Source organism: Amborella trichopoda, chromosome 5 (genome assembly GCF_054954075.1).
Source record: "Amborella trichopoda isolate Santa Cruz 75 chromosome 5, AtrichopodaSantaCruz75HAP2 v2.0, whole genome shotgun sequence".
In the NCBI taxonomy this organism is placed as follows: domain Eukaryota; kingdom Viridiplantae; phylum Streptophyta; class Magnoliopsida; order Amborellales; family Amborellaceae; genus Amborella; species Amborella trichopoda.
Window position 1 is genome coordinate 18,419,078 of NC_142340.1, and position 17,993 is coordinate 18,437,070.

Sequence of the window (17,993 nt, forward strand, 5' to 3'; positions counted from 1 at the left end):
GTCAAGATAGGATATATCTAAATCTTGGTTGCTCATCAAAATTGAAATTGGAAGGTTCAAAAATTAGGAGGTGATTCATATATCATAAGAAAGCCATCTAAAAAACATGGAAAAGAAAAAATCTTTCAATGGCCTAAATCTAACTCTCTTATCAAAATGTTTAGCTTTGGAAAGTTAATTTCTTCATGCTCACAAACATTTTCAATTTTTTATATTTCTTTTTTAAAATCGACACATCCCTCAAAAGGGAATAGAATTGAAGAAACCAAGAAATAACTGATCTTGCAAACATTTGGCCATTAAGAAAAGGCACTCAACCTATCATTTGTTGGCTTAAGAGTAATTTCAGAATTATCAGCCACCCCATACAAGCCAGAGCCCCCCTTTACATGGATCCAATTGCCTCACCCAATGATTGCCCCTCTCTCTCTCTCCATGCCTTGTAATTCTCATTTGTGGGGTGGCAACGGGTCGAGCCGGACCCAAAATATAATGTGGGACTGGGACCCGGACCCGGACCTAGACCCTAAAAATATCACCGGATCCATATCCGTACCCGGACCCAAATAATGTTCGAATCCAAGATTTGGATCCATACCCAGACCCAGTTCAGGTCTACCCCACAAGTCCTTGGTCGGATCTAGGTCCATTGCCACCCCTCAGTACATTTGCTTTCTAGATTTCAATTTTGCATCTCTCTTTCCATGTCTAGTAATTTACAAGGCATTTATTTCAAAGATGAGAACAAAAAAATTCAGAAAAAACAAAGAAAACAAATTCAGAGAGAGAGAGTCAAATAATTCAGAAAACACAAACCAAAAAAAAACTGAGAGAGAGAGCACAAAACGAACGTAGAGAAAACAATAAAATAATAAAAAAGAAAGCTTGCACCATTTCCATGTAATAGGAAGTACTTTTCTAAAGGGATATACAAGCCACCCAACCACTTTAAGCTCATGAGTAGCTACAAACCTGCAAAATGAAAGCTCACTACAAATCTGAGAAACACGGTAACCATGACTTTGAAGTCTCTGCTTGCAATACCAAACCTGCAGCGTAAGATGATACCTTTTTTGGGCAAATTTGCACTATTAAGATTATTGCATATCTAATTAAAAGACCACCAACCGCCTGGGTTCATTTTATAACATCTCGCCTGCTTCCGGCTGTATACACATGGGAAATGCACCCAACCTGTAAAAATATTGTATATACAGCTGCATAAAAATAATGAAGATCCTTAGGAGCAGAGATACCTGAACCTGCAAAAACTCAATGGAAAAGCGTAAGCACAAAAGATTTTCAAAATTCACAAAAAGCAGATAGGTAGTGATGCCTAGTGGAAGTTGAGTTCCCCGAGTACTTCTATGTAATCCCCATATAATTGGGAAGATGAAACATCAAAGGAAATGGAGAAAACTCATCCAAAGCCCTATTTTGTTTGGGGACGAGGCCAGATTCAACCAGTTCTTATGGTCATGGGAAAAACTCCAACGAAACCCTGATTCTTTAAGGAACAATGTCAAATTCCACGGACAAGCTCCAAATGCCATGGTAAATACGATTAGTCCAAGGTGAGGAGCTCAAATAATACATAGACATGTAAAATCCTAACAAATGAGACCATGCTTGATGTACCATGGCTCTTTATGGCCACGGCTAAAAGGGTTATGGCAAGTCCAAGATGGGAAATCAGATGATACACATGCATGAAACACATGACATACTGATCAATGGATTAATTATGATTAGTACAAGGTGATACATACACATGCATGACCATGAAAGGAGTATGATTAGCCCACAATGGGGAAATCAGATTGTACATCCATGCATGACCATAAAAACGCACGACATACATGATCAATGGATTATCTATGGTTAGTCCAAGGTGGTGAACTCAAATGACACACACATGCATGACCATAGAAACATGAATGAGCTGTGTATGGCCATAGAAATGGCCAAAGAAAAAAGGTTTAGTCTATGGCTAAAATGCTTAGTACAAGGTGGGCAGCTCAAAAGATACACACATGCATAACATTTGAAATATGAGACATCCCTGATCAAACGTAGAGAAAACAATAAAAGAACAAATAAGAAGGCTTGCACCATTTCCATTTAACAGAAATACCTTTCTAAAGAGATACAAGCCACTCAACCACTCTTATATGAAGTTCATGTGTAGCTACAAATCTGCAAAATGAAAGCTCTTATGCACCCTACAAATCTGAGAAACACAGTAACCATGACTTTGAAGTCTCTTCTTGCTACACCAAACCTGCAGTATAAGATGATACCTTTTTCAGGGAAATTTGCACTATTAAGATTATTGCATACGTAATCAAAAGACTGCCAACCGCCCGAGTTCATTTTACAACCTCTCTCCTGCTTCGGGCCATATACGCATGGGCAATGAATGCACCCAACCTGTAAAAAGATTGCATATACAGCTGCATAAAAATAATGTCGATCCTTAGCAGCAGGGATACCTAAACCTGCAAAAACTCAATGAAAAAGAGTAAGCACAAAAGATTTTCAAAATTCACAAAAACCAGATAGGTAGTGATGCCTAGTGAAAGTGCAGAGTTCCCCGAGTACTTCTATGTAAATGTCCCCATATAACTGGGAGGATGACACATCAAAGACAATGGAGAAAACTCATCCAAAGCCCTAAATTTTGACGAGGCCAGATTCAACCAGTTCTTATGGCCATGGGAAAAACTCTAACGAAACCTGATTCTTAAGGAACAAAACGGAATTCAACAGATAAGCTCCTATTGTCATGGTAAATATGGTTGGTCCAAGGTAAGGACCTCAAATAATACACAGATATGCATAATCCTAAAAGACGAGATCATGCTTGATGAACAACGGCTCTTTATGGCCACGGCTAAAAGGATTATGGCTACTCCAAGATGGGAAAATCAGATGATACACAAATACATGAAACACATGACATACTTGATCAATGGATTATTTATGGTTAGTCCAAGGTGATACATACACATGCATGACCATGAAAGGAGTATGATTAGCCCACGATGAGGAAATCAGATTGTACATACATGCATGACCATAAAAACGCATGACATACCTGATCAATGGATTATCTATGGTTAGTCCAACTCAAATGACACACATATGCATGGCCACACACATGCAAGGCCATAGAAACATCAATGTGCTGTGTATGGCTATAGCAAAAAGGTTTGGCCTATGGCTAAAATGCTTAGTACAAGGTGGGCAGCTCAAACGACACACACATGCATGACAATAGAAATACGAGACATCCTTGATCAACGAGCCACCTAACACATGCATAGACCATGGAATGCCTAAAAACGTGGTCAGTGATCCGTTCCTGTGTCGACAAAGTGAGGGCAAAAGATGAAAACGCATAGGAAGAAACAAAAGAATGGGTTTGATGAACAAAAAATCAGAAACCCAATGGAAAATATCACATTTGATATCACAGAACAGAGGGACCTGCAGACCACCTGCACAGTGGAAAATGGGCAGTAAGACCTAAACAAGATGCTTGCAAATGCAGCCAACCCATGATGCAAGGCATCGGATGGAGAGAAGAGCAAAAAAATAAGCAAACCTAAAAAAATTAAAAAGAAATCAAAAGAAAATTCAGTTCAAGAGTAGAGGGGAAAAACCTGATGTTTTGCCATTTCTACTGATCATCTCCATTTTGAAAAGGGTCTACGAATTGAGGGCAAAAGATGAAAAAGCATAGGAAGAAACAAAAGAATGGGTTTGATGAACAAAAAATCAGAAATCCAATGGAAAAAATCACATTTGATCTCACAGAAACAGACGGACCTACAGACCACGTGCACAGTGGAAAATAAGCAGTACGACCTGAACAAGATTCTTGCAAATACAACCAACCCATGACGCAAGGCATCGGATGAAAAGAAGTGCAAAAAAGAAGAAGCAAACCTAAAAATTAAAAAAGACAGCAAAACAAATTCAGTTCAAGAGTAGAGGGGAAAAACCAAGTTAGTGGTTGTTTTGCCATTTCTACTGATCATCTCCATTTTGAAAAGGGGCGACGACGTGAGGGAAAAAGATGCAAAAGCATAGGAAGAAACAAAAGAATGGTTTTGATGAACAAAAAATCAGAAACCAATGGAAAAAACCTCACAGAACAGAAAGACGGGCAGTAAGACCTAAACAAGATTCTTGCAAATGCAACCAACCCATGATGCAAGGCATTGGATGGAGAGAGCAAAGAAAGAAGCAAACCTAAAAATTTAAAAAGAAAGAAAAAGAAAATTTAGTTCAAGAGAAGAGGGGAAAAACCAATTTAGTGGTTGTTTTGCCATTTCTACTGATCATCAAGAGGGTTACCATTGTCAGTGCTCTTCCGCTCTCTCTCTAGGTTCCATTGCTCAATATTGGCTCTCCTCCCAGCACTTCCCTCTCTAATAGGGCTCATGTTCCTCCTCAGACCAGGGCTCTTGCTTCTTCCTCTTTGACAACCAGGGATTTGGCTCCTCGGCCTCCTTTCATGGTGGAAATCTCTGTCGTTCATATCTCCTTCCACGGCCCCGACCACCATGAGGGCGTTCGTCATGGATCCGGCCCCTATAGGGGCTGGGGCTCCAGCTTCCGCCCATGCCTTCACCTGTACCTCCCGAATAGCTGCCTCCTCAACCCTCTGTCCAATTATAAGAGCAAATGCACACACTCCTTTAGGAACCAAATTTCATTAGTTTGGGGTTAGCAAAGCAGCTTCCATTTGATTTGAGGTTATAATTTGCATTATTACAAAACTACCCAATAGTTTATGTTATTACCTGTAGGACCATTTTTTCATGGCATAATGAATTTTTTTTAAAAAAAATACAATTTTACCCGATTGTTGAACAACCGCATTCAATAGATTTTCAGTTGTCCAACAACCGAAATCAAATCAAACCAATTTTTGGTTGTTGAAGCGAAATTTTTTTCCTCCGTATTCTCTTTATATCGACTAATCGAATTTTTTTAAATTCAAATTTTAAACAACCAAATTCTCGCCATTTACTCATTTTTTTCCTTTAAACTATTTTTTATGTTTAACAACTGAAAATGTTGAACAATTGAAAATGTCATATTTTCGGTTGTTGAACAACCGAAAATAAGATTGTGAAAATAAATATGCAAATTCCAAGTTTTTGTCCTATTTTCGGTTGTTCAACAACAGAAACTAAAGATGCAAATTACAAGCTTCTGTCCTATTTTCAGTTGTTCAAGAACTAAAAAAAGGTAAAAAAGTTTTTTTTTTTTCATTATGAAGTGAAAAAAAACAATCATTCTAGTAATAACATAAACTATTTAGTATTTTGGTAATAACTGAAACTATAACGGATATATACATAATTTTTCTTTTTTTTTACATAATACTTAATTATAGTACTTTAAGTATCATAAAAACTATCCCATGTTAAACCCACCCATATTAAAAACTAACCTATGTTAAACCCACCCATGTTAAAAACTAACTCATGTTAAACCCACCCATGTTATACGATAAGTACCGTAAAAAGTATACGGCACTCCAAATTCTTTTTATGTTTATCTCTTCTTTCTCTCTCTAATTAATTTTAATATTTATCTCTTTTTTCTCTCTCATTCTTTTTTATCTCTTCTGTCTCTCTCTAAATCTATTCTCTCTCTAACTCTCTTTCTTTGTCAAAGGAGATTTGTATAATAACCTTTACATACCTTACGGTCCCCTATAAAAACTCCCTTCAACCGTATCTCTTATGAAAATTAGACAGAATCAGATTTGTATCACGAATTTGTATCATGTTGGAATCGCATTTGTTGAGTTGATAAAGTAAGAGTGATAGAGAGAAACAAGAGATATACAAAATGAGAGAGAGAAACAAGAGCTAAATATTAAAAAGAATTAAAAGGAGAAAGAAGAGATAAACATACAAAGAATTAGATAGATGATGAAAGAGATAAATATTAAAAACAATTAGAGAAAGAAAGAAGACATAAACATAAAAAGAATTAGAGAAATGAAAAAGATAAATATAAAGAAGAGAAAAGGGTTTACAACATTTCAAGGGCTGTATAACAAGTGTGGCTTTCTACTGTACTTCAAATATTGTATAACATGGGTTAGTTTTTAAGTACTGTAATTGTGCTTCATGGTAATATGTTGTTGAAGTAAGAGTGAAAGAGAAAAAGAAGAGATAAACAAAATTAGAGAGAGAAAGAAGAGATAAATATTAAAAAGAATTACAGGGAGAAAGGAGAGATAAACATACAAATAATTAAAGAGATGATAAAGGAGATAAATATTAAAAACACTTAGAGAAACAAAGAAGAGATAAACACAAAAAGAATTAGAGAAATGAAAGAGATAAATATAAAGAGGAGAAAAGGGTTTACAACATTTCAAGGGCCGTATAACATGTATGGGTTTCTACCGTACTTAAAGTACTGTATAACATGGGTTAGTTTTAAGTACCGTAATTGTGCTTCACAGTAATACGTCTGCTGTGAAGGTGTTATTTTAGTCACAAAAAAAACCCAAAATTCAATAAAAATGGAGTGGGCTAGCTTTATGAGAGTTGGGGCTTTTTTTTCTAAATAGATGAAAATTAAGGTATATTTGTGATAATTTCCAAAAAACACTATATATATATATATATATATATATATATATTTGTTTCATGCACACTATACCTAATTTCTACATATGCAGTCCACAAAGTATAAAGCATCTATATCACACCCCAAGAATTTACAATATTGATATTCTTGAGATGTAACAGTCAAAACATATATATACATCTCTTTTTAGGACAAATTTACAATGACGAATTTTTAAAAAGTAACAAAAGAAAGTTTAAGCACAACTACAATATCTTCCCAAAGTTGATCCTGACGAGCACTCAAATGAAACCGCAGTTATCCTGAAAAATGTTTACCATAGTTTGATGAGTTTGGCTACTCAGTAAGTGATCACCATAATCCTAAAAATAATCATGGTTGAAAGATATCAATATTTCCAAAAAGGAGATCTATTAACAGAAGTGCATTAACAGTTTCACTTCAAAAAATGCATAATTAAGTATAAGCCGAATAATTGAAATGCATATAACATTTTAACGGCAGTGCATAATTCAAAGGATTTCACAAAATACCCTACTGGCGTCCCAAGTAAGTCACTTATATACCCCATCAGCGTCCTGATGGGTCCACTTAGTCCCTATCGGCGTCTCAGATAGGTCCACTTAATCCCTGCAGGTCTACTTATACCTCACCGGCGTACCGGATGAGTCCACTTAATCCCTACCGGCGTCCCGGATAGGTCCACTTATACCTCACCGGCGAACCGGATGAGTCCACTTGTATACTTAAATTATTTCTAAATCTCTTTCAACATTCGAAGGCAGCAAATATCATGTACTCAACATATCACTGAAATCATTAATATGAATTTCACTGAAACCATTAATAATAGTCACTTTCAATAACATTTCAAAAATAACCAATCAAATATTTTGGGCTCAAATTCAGAAAGGTAGCAGTTTGTAAAGACATTCTAGCATAATTGCCAATTTAATATGTATAAAAAAAAAAACTCCTATGGAAATTCAAGAGTACGGAATTATCACAATTTATGGGATATCGATTTACAAATAAACATTTCACAACAATGCTATAATCAATTGCAAAAATATCAATTTTTAAGTAATAAGGCAGTCATTTACACATGAAATTTACAATGTCTAAATATTCAAAAACAGTAGAAAGAAATCTCACAATTTTAGTAAAAGCAGAACTATCACATTTATTTCTAATAATTTTATTTCTAAAATTTTATAACAATAGACAAGAAAAATAAATAAATAAATTTATTTCTAACAATTTTTTACAACATTTAAAATTTCTAATATCATAATTTTATTAAAAAGATTATTTTTCAAAATAATGAGGTCGCTTGCGCATAAAATTTATCGTGCCTAAAATTCATGATAATAAACAGAAATAATTATTTCATTTTATTTTTTAAAAAAAAGGATTATTTTTCAAGATAATGAAGTCACTTACACACAAAACTTATAAAATAAAGATCCTGGACGGAAATATCACTATTTATTAAAAATAGATTATTTTTCAGAAAGACGATGTCACTTACATATAAAATATTTGAGAGGGACCTTCCGATAAAAATTCGGTTAGAGAGAAAAGTTCACTGTGTTTTGACCGGAGAGAGAAAAATCTCAAAAGTTTTCTAAGGTAGGAGTCCTCACTACTCTGAATTTAATTTCTACTAACATATTATTTTATTCTTTTATTTCGTTACATGTGTGAGCGTTAGCTTACGTTTTAAACGCTTAAAGCCCACGTCCTTTAGTGGACGTGGCAAGAGCAAGAAGCAACAAAGCTTTTAAACGAAAAGCTTTTAAAAGTAGCGATGGTCCCAAAGGACCATCATGTTCAAACGAATCATCATGTATTAAAAGTTTCTTTTCTTCTTTTTGTTTTTTTTTTTTTTTTGAAAGTTTAAGATTGTTACAATCTATCTTAAAGATGGATGCAAGTAGGTGTTCCATCTAAAACCAATGGAAATTAACGGTTGAAATGTTTTCTTACTAGAATCATTACTTTTAGTTCTTAAAATTTATTTATCTTTTCATATTCATGATCTCAATGTTAGAGATTACACGTCTTTAAAAATCAAGTCTTAAAATCCATCTCCAAAAATAAGTTTATTATGAGGCCCGCATTTCTACATATGTGGGTTTATACATATATAGCAAAATGATATCATGTCACCATGTCATTGTATAATATAATGAAGTCAAACATCTATAAAACCCTGTTTGTGGTATTTGTATGACCCAAATTTTTGTACGCCACTCTCTTCATCTCAATAATCAATATCAAAAAACAAAAATTTAATTTGCGCCCTATATATGGCCAAAATGAGTCCCTCCAACAATGAATCTAGACTGTCCGTTTGGTGAATGTCAAGATTTGGTGAATTTCAAAATATAGGCCTTTATGAATTCAAAATCATTGTTTTTTTTTAACATTGTTAATCTAATGATAATAAAGTTTATCTAAAAAATTTTAAAAGAAAAAGGATCCTTCAAAGGCCTAGATCTAAGCATCTCACTAAAATGATCGGTCTATATATATTGGGTAAAAAAACACTTTCTAGGTTGTATTTTCAAATTTTTATTTTTTTATTGTTTATTATAATGAACATAGTATATATATTAACATTTGGGTCAAACAAATGGCCCTAATATGGTTTTTGAAAATTGTTTCATTATAATAGTTGCATGAAATCACTCCATATATATATATATATATATATATATATATATATATATATATATATATATATATATATATATTATAACCTACAAGAACAGTATTTTTTTCTTAATCAAGTAAAAACCCACAACATTTTCTGAATTATCCATCATTTCTTTGAATAAGCAAGAAACCCGAGATTATGGCTTACAGTCAAACGGAGAGGCACGTCTTTTTCTTCAAGTGGGTGAAAATTCATTTCTTTTGACAAGTGAAAATCCATATTTTATATGATACATAAACATCATGATCGTTTGGGTAAGTATGGTGCATATTGAGTCCATAATTACTTGTTTCATTTAGTTCAGTAAGAAACTACAATTTTTAAGGTAACAACAATTCTTGCGCGGGTTAGCCACAAAACCACACAGGTACTAAAGAAGTCGGTTTGATCTTGAAATAAATAAACCCATTTTTTATTAAAGAAAGTGTGAATAATTAATATGACCATAATAAGTAAGCTACAAAACAAACCTATAAGTACTACAATAGCTGGTTCAATCTTATGAGTTGGTTTCTACGAAGGAACCTAACAAATTAGACTGACTGACCTACTTATCTTCTTCAGATGCATGAAGTTACAATAGTCGCCTCGGTTGCAGGTGTTCTCCTTGTACTGCCTGCAGGAAGCATCATGAAAATTGGTGATAGGAGAGAAGTCCACAATAATGGGATGCCCTGTAAATAGAAAGCACAAAGGAAGCACTTGTTAAGACATGATTCACTATCAATAATCACAAGAAATGAAAGCATCGTATTACCAGAGATAGACCAACTTACATAGAAAAGTAGAAGAAGATGAGAGAAAAAACTTTACCTGGATAGAATCTATTGGACAAAGCCTACAGTGCATTTGCTGCATGTCCCCTCTGAACTGAACATAGATGTTACCCACCTGCCCATAAAGTTGACCTTTATCACCATAATAACCATTGATATAAAATTTTCAAGAGAATGCGAAGTTTCAAAAAATTAAGCTACCGTAAAGTTTAAAACAAAGGATTGCAAAAAAGAAATATGTGTTACCATATGGTCAGCTAAATTGTCGGAAATATTAAGGTTTTCAATCTCTCCATACTTGCTTAGTTCCTGAAAAAGATCCTCATAGAAGTCCTACAATTATAGTTAGTATCTTAGGATTTAGTAATCATGCCACATTATAGTGGATTAAACTCTCGAGACCCTTAATGCCCACCATATTCATATTGAGATACTTAGATAAGTAAATCCCTAACAAGGAAACAAAGAATAATTAAACATAAAAATGAGAGAAAAGTAAAAAGACAATAAAAGGAGAAGAAAGTTAAAAAATAAAAAGAAGTGAGCAGCAAAGAAGTGAAGGAAAATGAAAGGATTGCCTCATTGAAAATAAAGGTCAAAAAAAAAAGACGAACTAAGGCAGTTGAAACTAATAAGCATCCACAATTTAAAACCTTCTAAACCTCAACCAAACCATAGTTATCCATCGGACCTCGTGATTCCAGTTCCGAAACCCGTTTCCGTCAAGAAATCTTCACGGAAACTGTTTTTGGAACCAACGAAACTCGATTCCTTTATTTTGGAATCTCGATTTCGTGCATATGGGGAAACCGTTTTTTGCAACATAGGAAACTGGATTCCTTAATTTCGGAATCTCGATGCCTCATATATGTAAAAAGCAAGGAAACTCGATTCCTTAATTTCAGAATCTCGATTCAAAACTTCTTTAGTAAATATTTTTTGAAAACAAGGAAACACAATTCCTTAATTTCGAAATTTCTATCCAGCTGATCTAGAGAAACTTGAACCCTCTAATAGTGGGTAGACGCTCCCAAATAAATTGAATCTGGCTTCCAACAAGGTTTAAGTCTCGATTCCATGTCAATTGACACACAATTCTATATGTAATTAATCTCGTTTCGTTAGGGTTTTGAATCAAGCTTCTACACCGTATAGAACATCGGTTACTTGTTAATAATGTAATGTTTTATTTTCTAGTGGATATCATTAGGTGGCATGTGCACTAGAAGGAGGTATTGCTATTTATAAGGCAAGTATTTTAGAATGAATATATTGAAATTGTGTTGATTTTTTAGATATCTTTAATATGTTTTTTATATTTGCGTTGATGTAAACTACTATAGTTTCTTTACCTTGCTCATAGTTATGTGAGTTGTTTAAGTGAACTTGCACCACGTCTAGCCTTGCAACATTGCTTAGTACTAAATTACTGATTGCAAAGTGGTTATTATTAATGTTATTTTTTATTTTTTTTGCTTGATTTAAATGCCTATAAAATGATGTTTCTTATATTTGCGGTGATGTAAACTGCCTTGGTTTCTTAATCTTGCTCACATGTTATGTGAAAAAAGACAGCTTAAGTGATCTTACACCATGTGTAGCCTCGCAACATTGGTTAGTATTGACATACTGAATGTAAAGTGGTTATTAATAATGTTAATTTTATTTATTCACCTCTAATTTAAATGCTTATAAAATAATGAAGTCATTTAACATATAAAGCAACATACGTGGACTGATAATTGAAAGTCTAGAATTTATGTATTGCGTAATAAAAAAAATTTACAATACTTCAAAATAGATAGATAGATAGAGAGAGAGAGAGAGAGAGAGAGAGGAAGGGGTGGGGGAGGAGAGGGTGATGACTTTTTCCTTCTTCCACTCTTTCGAGTTGCTGCAATGAGCTTTTGTGTAACGGTAGAAGATGTTGAAGGAATGTAAACTGTAGCAAACGATGGAGACGCTCTTGCGGTTAAGATGATGGATGCACTCTTGGGGTGGTGCTTGGTGAAAGTTTGACTGAGTACACGCTCGATGGTACCTTCAATTGCCAATTCATCGGGGTGGCTTGGAGTACTAAATGGCTCTCTTGAAATACCCGATGGAGTGACTGATGCTAAAGGCAGTGCGGACACAACTTTATCATCTTCAACATCGAGGCATACATTTAACGATTTGAGAACCTCAATGTCATCCTCGAGGTGATCGTCTTCAGGATGAGAGTCCCAATTCTTAAATTTCCCCTTTGTAATCTGCCCACAATCTACTCAACAGTCTGTCATTATAATGAATATACACCAATGATTCGAAACGATCCGCATTTAGCTGATTTCATTTAACATTATGTATGTAGCTATAGGTGCTCCAACATCTCTTTGTACATGAAGAATTAACACTTTGTGACAAAACCTTCACCGCAATTGCATGTAATTATAGAGCAACACCACCACACGTGTCCCACCATGACATTGCCTCCATAGAACCCCTTTAACGATAGTTGGGGAGAGGGCGAAAACCCCTTTATTCCCTAGAAAATCACCAACTTGTTGTCGCACCATTCCTTGTTTCATATCATTTGAAATAAGTACATCAAGGGTTGTGTGGTAACATGCAGAAACTAATGGGTCCTGGTGGGGCTTCATCCTCCTTTCACCCCCAAGTGTTGGTGTAGCCAACCACTCTCGTGAAGAAGTTATTCCAAACAATGCAACAGAAGATTTGACTTATCCCAACGAGCCACGACTAAATTCTTCTCCATTTGAAATAACATAGGATTGTCATATAGGGCCACCATAATTTCCCCCAACATAGTATCCATACGCTCGGAGGCATCTCCCACGACAGCCTTGTCGCTATCAGCAAACTTTATCATCTTCCATATTGGCCTTGTAAAAGACAATATCAATTTATGCATCTTCTAGAAATCATTGTCCATGATAGTATCACAGACAATAGCATGTTGATTATCGGAGGTATCTCGTTTCAAACATTCCCAATCACTACCCAATACTAAAGACGTGAAAGCAACTCTCACTGTTATACATGATTTTTGACGTACTTACATCCTTGAAACAAATTAGGAGAGAGGCAATGGCGACCTGATCCTACTGATACTCAGTATACCACCAGACCAAGGGAGTATTGTACAATAAGCCTAACACTAGGCAACCTTGGGAAAAGTACTGTCATGCTAAAAGGAGACCTTACAACTACAACCCTATGCTAGGGCCTTCAAAACAATACCATACTATCGCCATTACATTTAAAACGTCGAAAAACCCCTAGGGACCAAATTTAGGCTCAATTGGACCTATCAGGAACATTTTGGGCCCAAATTACCCCAAACAGGTAGGTCATACACTATTGCGGTGTGGCCTCACCGAACCAGTCCCCATTCATAGAGGCTGCGTTCTCCACATCTCGAGATCGTGTTACAAAAATGCCTACAGATCATTCGATTGAAATCAGAACAAGCTCAAATTCTGACACAAGCTAGGTCTCAACGGTCCGATCTTTTTAACATATGGCATGCATCGTGATGTGACCCAAAGCCAAAGCTTTTTTAGAAAGAAGATGAGCTCGAAATCATGGAAATCAAGGTTTTTGAAGAAAAGACATCTCAGACTTCGTGAAGTATAACTTAAGATCTGTGCATTGGATCATTACAAAAACAGGTCCTATGAGACCATATCACGAAGGGCTACAAGCTGGTATAATTTTTACACTCAATCTATGGTCGAATAAATCACAGATTCCAATTGAAGAAAGTAAGATCGATCGGTCACCGGAATCCTTTTTTCTGGTGATCTCTTGAAATCGAAAAAGTACTTCAAGCAAGAACCAAAACGGACAAAAATTAGTGACGTCTCCTCATTAATTTGTAATCAAAATAAAGACTTGAGACACCACGGATCGCACTACACCAAAGGCCAAAGTTTATAATCTAGCCAGATTTCTACATCTCGGGAAAAAGTCCATCTCAAGGAGATCAAAAGACATCAAACTCTTCAAAATCATTAAAACATCAAGATTACAATGATGGATCGTCTGAATCATCGTCTCAATCGTCTACAAAAGCTTCCAAGATCTGGCACTGGTGAGAGGCCCCTCAAAGAGGGATGGTCTTGTCATTAGCACAAAAGGTTTAAGGGCTATTTTGGTCACTGTTCTTTAATTCGAGATTTTATTATAATTTTTTTTAATTGTAATTAGGCTTAGTTTTGAGCATTCACCCCTGTTTTGTAGATCCTCTATAAATACAAACTTAGGTCAATTGTAAAAAGGCCGGATCATTCATCAACGAAATAAAGGCATTAAGCTTGTTTTCACTTGCCATTTGCTTCTAACCCTTGATCCCACACCGAGAAGAGAGAAAACTTTTTAGAGAGAGAAACTACCCATGGCCCATCCTAATCACACGGCCCCGTTCTCTCTCTCTTCTTTTCTTCTTCTCTCTGTCTCTTCACTCTTGCTTGCCCCGCGCAGTGACCCGTGCCCGTGGCCAACTCACAGTCACGTCTCATTATCCCTTGCGTCTCGAGCGTAAACGCAGTAAACCTACAGTTGCCCGTAGCATCCCACTAACTAACATATGCTTGAATTCAATATCTTTCAAGGTCAACCTAAGAGTTCCAACCCTTGGACCATTGATCTATCTTCCTCTCCGTACAGTCGAGTTGAGTCGTGCGAGATGCATACGCTCTCTCCCTCAATCACTCAAGAGGAGTCATCCTGAGCCGATAGTCAAGTGGGTTTTAACCCTTCGGTCGTCCCTATTGCCCGAGCGCACAAAATCTGTGCGGATAGGGAGATTCTCGCCACCCTCTTTCCCTTATCCTTTCTTTTGGCCAGCCAGCCCTCATTCGAGTGAGTCATCATAGAGGAGTACAATTGAATCCATATTGCAGTTTTCAACACGAGAAAGTGAAGCGATGTGTCAAAATCCTAAGGAGAGTTCGTGTTCAAATCGCGTTAGCAGATAGCTGAAGGACTTCGTAGCTATTCTAAGAGGGCAAAACTGACCGGGCATGTCCCTGAACCCCAAACGACTAGGTAAGTGCCTAAACGCACCCACGTTGTAAAAACTCTCTTTTGTTGGTTCATATCCGGGCTTAGAAGAGCAAGCGTGCGCATACCCTTTGACGTGCAGCGCGCACGGACCCTCTGTGATTGTTTGAGAGTGCATCTTTTCAACCTGACTCGTAGGAAGACCGCACGAACAAGTTTGAGGATATGGTGCGCACGATGATGGAAAACATTGATCATATAGACGCCGCACATCAATCAGCTAATCATAAGGTCAATTCCCATCACTCTGGTGGTGCACCTCTAAGGCAGCCCCTTCCTTTTGCCTCACATGATAATTCTGTCCTACACCCCGTCTCACAGGCAGACATCGATGCTACGGTGACCCATAGCTTAAAGAACAGGCAAATTCCAGGGATACAGGGCGCAATGCCTTATCAAAGGCCATACCCTTCATATATTGACCAGGTGCCCCCAAGACCCACGTTTATCTCAACCATTATGCCTTCTGATGAAAAGAAGGAATACACTGAGTTTCTGAAGGCCAAACGAGATGTATTTTCCTGGAATTACGAAGAAATTTCGGGTCTCGATCCGCGCATAACAGTCTACAAATTAGGAATTGATTCATCCTTCAAACCCGTCAAGCAAAAGTCAAGGCGATTCAGAGCAAATTTAGAAATCCAGAGCAAAGTAGCAGTGAACAAGCTTAAAATGAAAGGTTTTATCTGAGAGATCAAATATCCAAAATGGCTGGCTAATGTTGTACCAGTCAAGAAGAAAAATGGACAAATCAGGATTTGTATTGACTTCGGCAATTTAAATTCGACTTGTCCCAAAGATGATTTCCCACTCCCCTTCACAGAGTTGCTGATTGACTCAACCCCCAATTGCCATGCATTCTCTTTAATTGACAACTATTCTGACTATATAACCAAATAAGTATGGCTCTAGAAGACGAAGATTCCACTGCTTTCCTAACTTCAAAAGGTGGGTCTTTGTTTACACGGTGATACCCTTCGATCTCAAAAATGCCGGAGCCACCTATCAAAGGGCTATGACCACTGTCTTTGAAGACATGCTCCACGAGGAAGTGGAATGCTACATGGATGACCTCGTGGTCAAGTTTGATAGAAGAACCGATCACATAAAAATCTGGGAGAAGTCTTTGAGAGACTTCACCTCCATCAGCTCAAAATGAACCCCTTAAAATGCGTCGTCGGCGTATGATCTGAAAATTTCTTGGGATTCATTGTCAGGTATAGAGATTTGAGAATCAAACCTATACAGATTAAAACCTTTTAAGAAATGCCACTGCCAAGAAACCTACGAGAGATCAGATCTACATACAGAGGTTCATCTCTAACCTGTCAGGATGATGTCAGCCCTTTTCCCATCTCTTAAAGAAGAACACGCTCTTCGAATGGGATGAGGCGTGACAAAAAGCCTTTGATGATATTAAAAGTTATCTGCTAAAACCCTCGGTTCTTTCTGTACCAATTCCGGGGAGGCCCCTCATTCTATATGTAGATGCGCTGGATGAGTCACTTGAAGCTCTGCTAGCCCAAAACAGTGACGAGGAGAAAGAAACGGCTTTATACTACTGGAGTCGGAGAATGCAAGGAGCTGGGGGGAATTACTCGCCAATAGAAAAGATGTGCTTAGCCCTCATCTTCACGGTATAGAAACTACGACACTACTTGCTTGCACACCCCGTTCAGCTCATTTCCTGAGCAGATCCTATAAAATTCCTCTTATCGCACCCTGCCCATCAAGCTGACTTGCAAAATGGTCACTACTTCTCATGGAGTTTGACATCACATAAGGCCAAGCCCTCGTAGACTTCCTAGCTGTGCAACCTCTACCATTTAGTACACCCTTGATCGATGATTTTCCAGATGAAGAGGTCTTCCACACCGAAGTCTCGTGCAGATGGAAGATGCATTTTGACAGAGCATTTCAATCCGAGAAAGATGGTGTGGGAGTGGTGTTCTCTACCTCCCGCGACGGCCTCATTCCTTTGTTTTTCTCTCTCCCAGGGATAGAGTCACATATTGAAGCCAAATATCAAGCACTCATCATAGGCTTGGAGATTACCACCCACATGGACTTAAAGTATCTAGACGTCTGCGAGGACTCAAAGTTGGTGATTATACAACTCAAAGGGGTATATGATGTACGGAAAAAAAATATCAAACCTTCCTTCAATGTTGCTAAATCATTAATGGCCGAATTCAAGTGGGTTACTCTTGAGCACGTGCCAGAAGGCTCAATGCACAAGCTAACGCACTCGCCAAATTAAGGGCAACTGTCGAAATGTCGCTAAAAGGGGCCCCATCAATATGGGTAGCAAAATGGAGATGCGTCAAGTTTGTTAAAAAACCCAAAGAAGAAGATGAGGAGAAATTATCCGAACAAATCCCTCCTCACCCACTTGAGGTAGACATGGATGATGAGGGCACAAGCCTCTTGTCGTTCACCAAAGTCCCCCATGATTGAAGAGGAAGAAGAAAATGAAGAAGAGTCAAGACTGCCAGAGCACACATGCACGGAAGAAGAGCCAGTAACTGCTTGGCGGGCCTCCATCAAAGATTATCAACAGCATAATCGTCCTCTTGAAGATCCTGTTGAGCGAAATAGGATCCGAAGGTTAGCCACACGATATGTGTGTCGTGATAGTACCTTTTTCCGAATTTCCTACAATGACATGCTGCTCAGGTGTATCGATCAGGAAGAAGCAAATCGCATGCTCAAAGAAGTCCATTCTGGAGTTTGCGGAATGCATCAGTCTAGTCCCAAGTTGTATAACAGGATCATCAAGATTGGCTACTATTAGCCTACTATGA

General features: G+C 37.1%; 1 pseudogene across 1 annotated transcript; it reads right to left on the reverse strand.

The window, feature by feature from the left end:
- Positions 1-852: 852 nt before the first annotated feature.
- Positions 853-17,640, reverse strand: LOC18448211 (uncharacterized; annotated as a pseudogene). The gene is made up of 8 exons (XR_016055214.1): positions 17,578-17,640; positions 12,164-12,374; positions 10,538-10,572; positions 10,369-10,455; positions 10,160-10,237; positions 9,894-10,020; positions 4,363-4,672; positions 853-2,498 (listed from the first exon to the last, which is right to left on the reverse strand). The product of XR_016055214.1 is annotated as an uncharacterized LOC18448211 (transcript).
- Between the last annotated feature and the right edge of the window lie 353 nt (positions 17,641-17,993).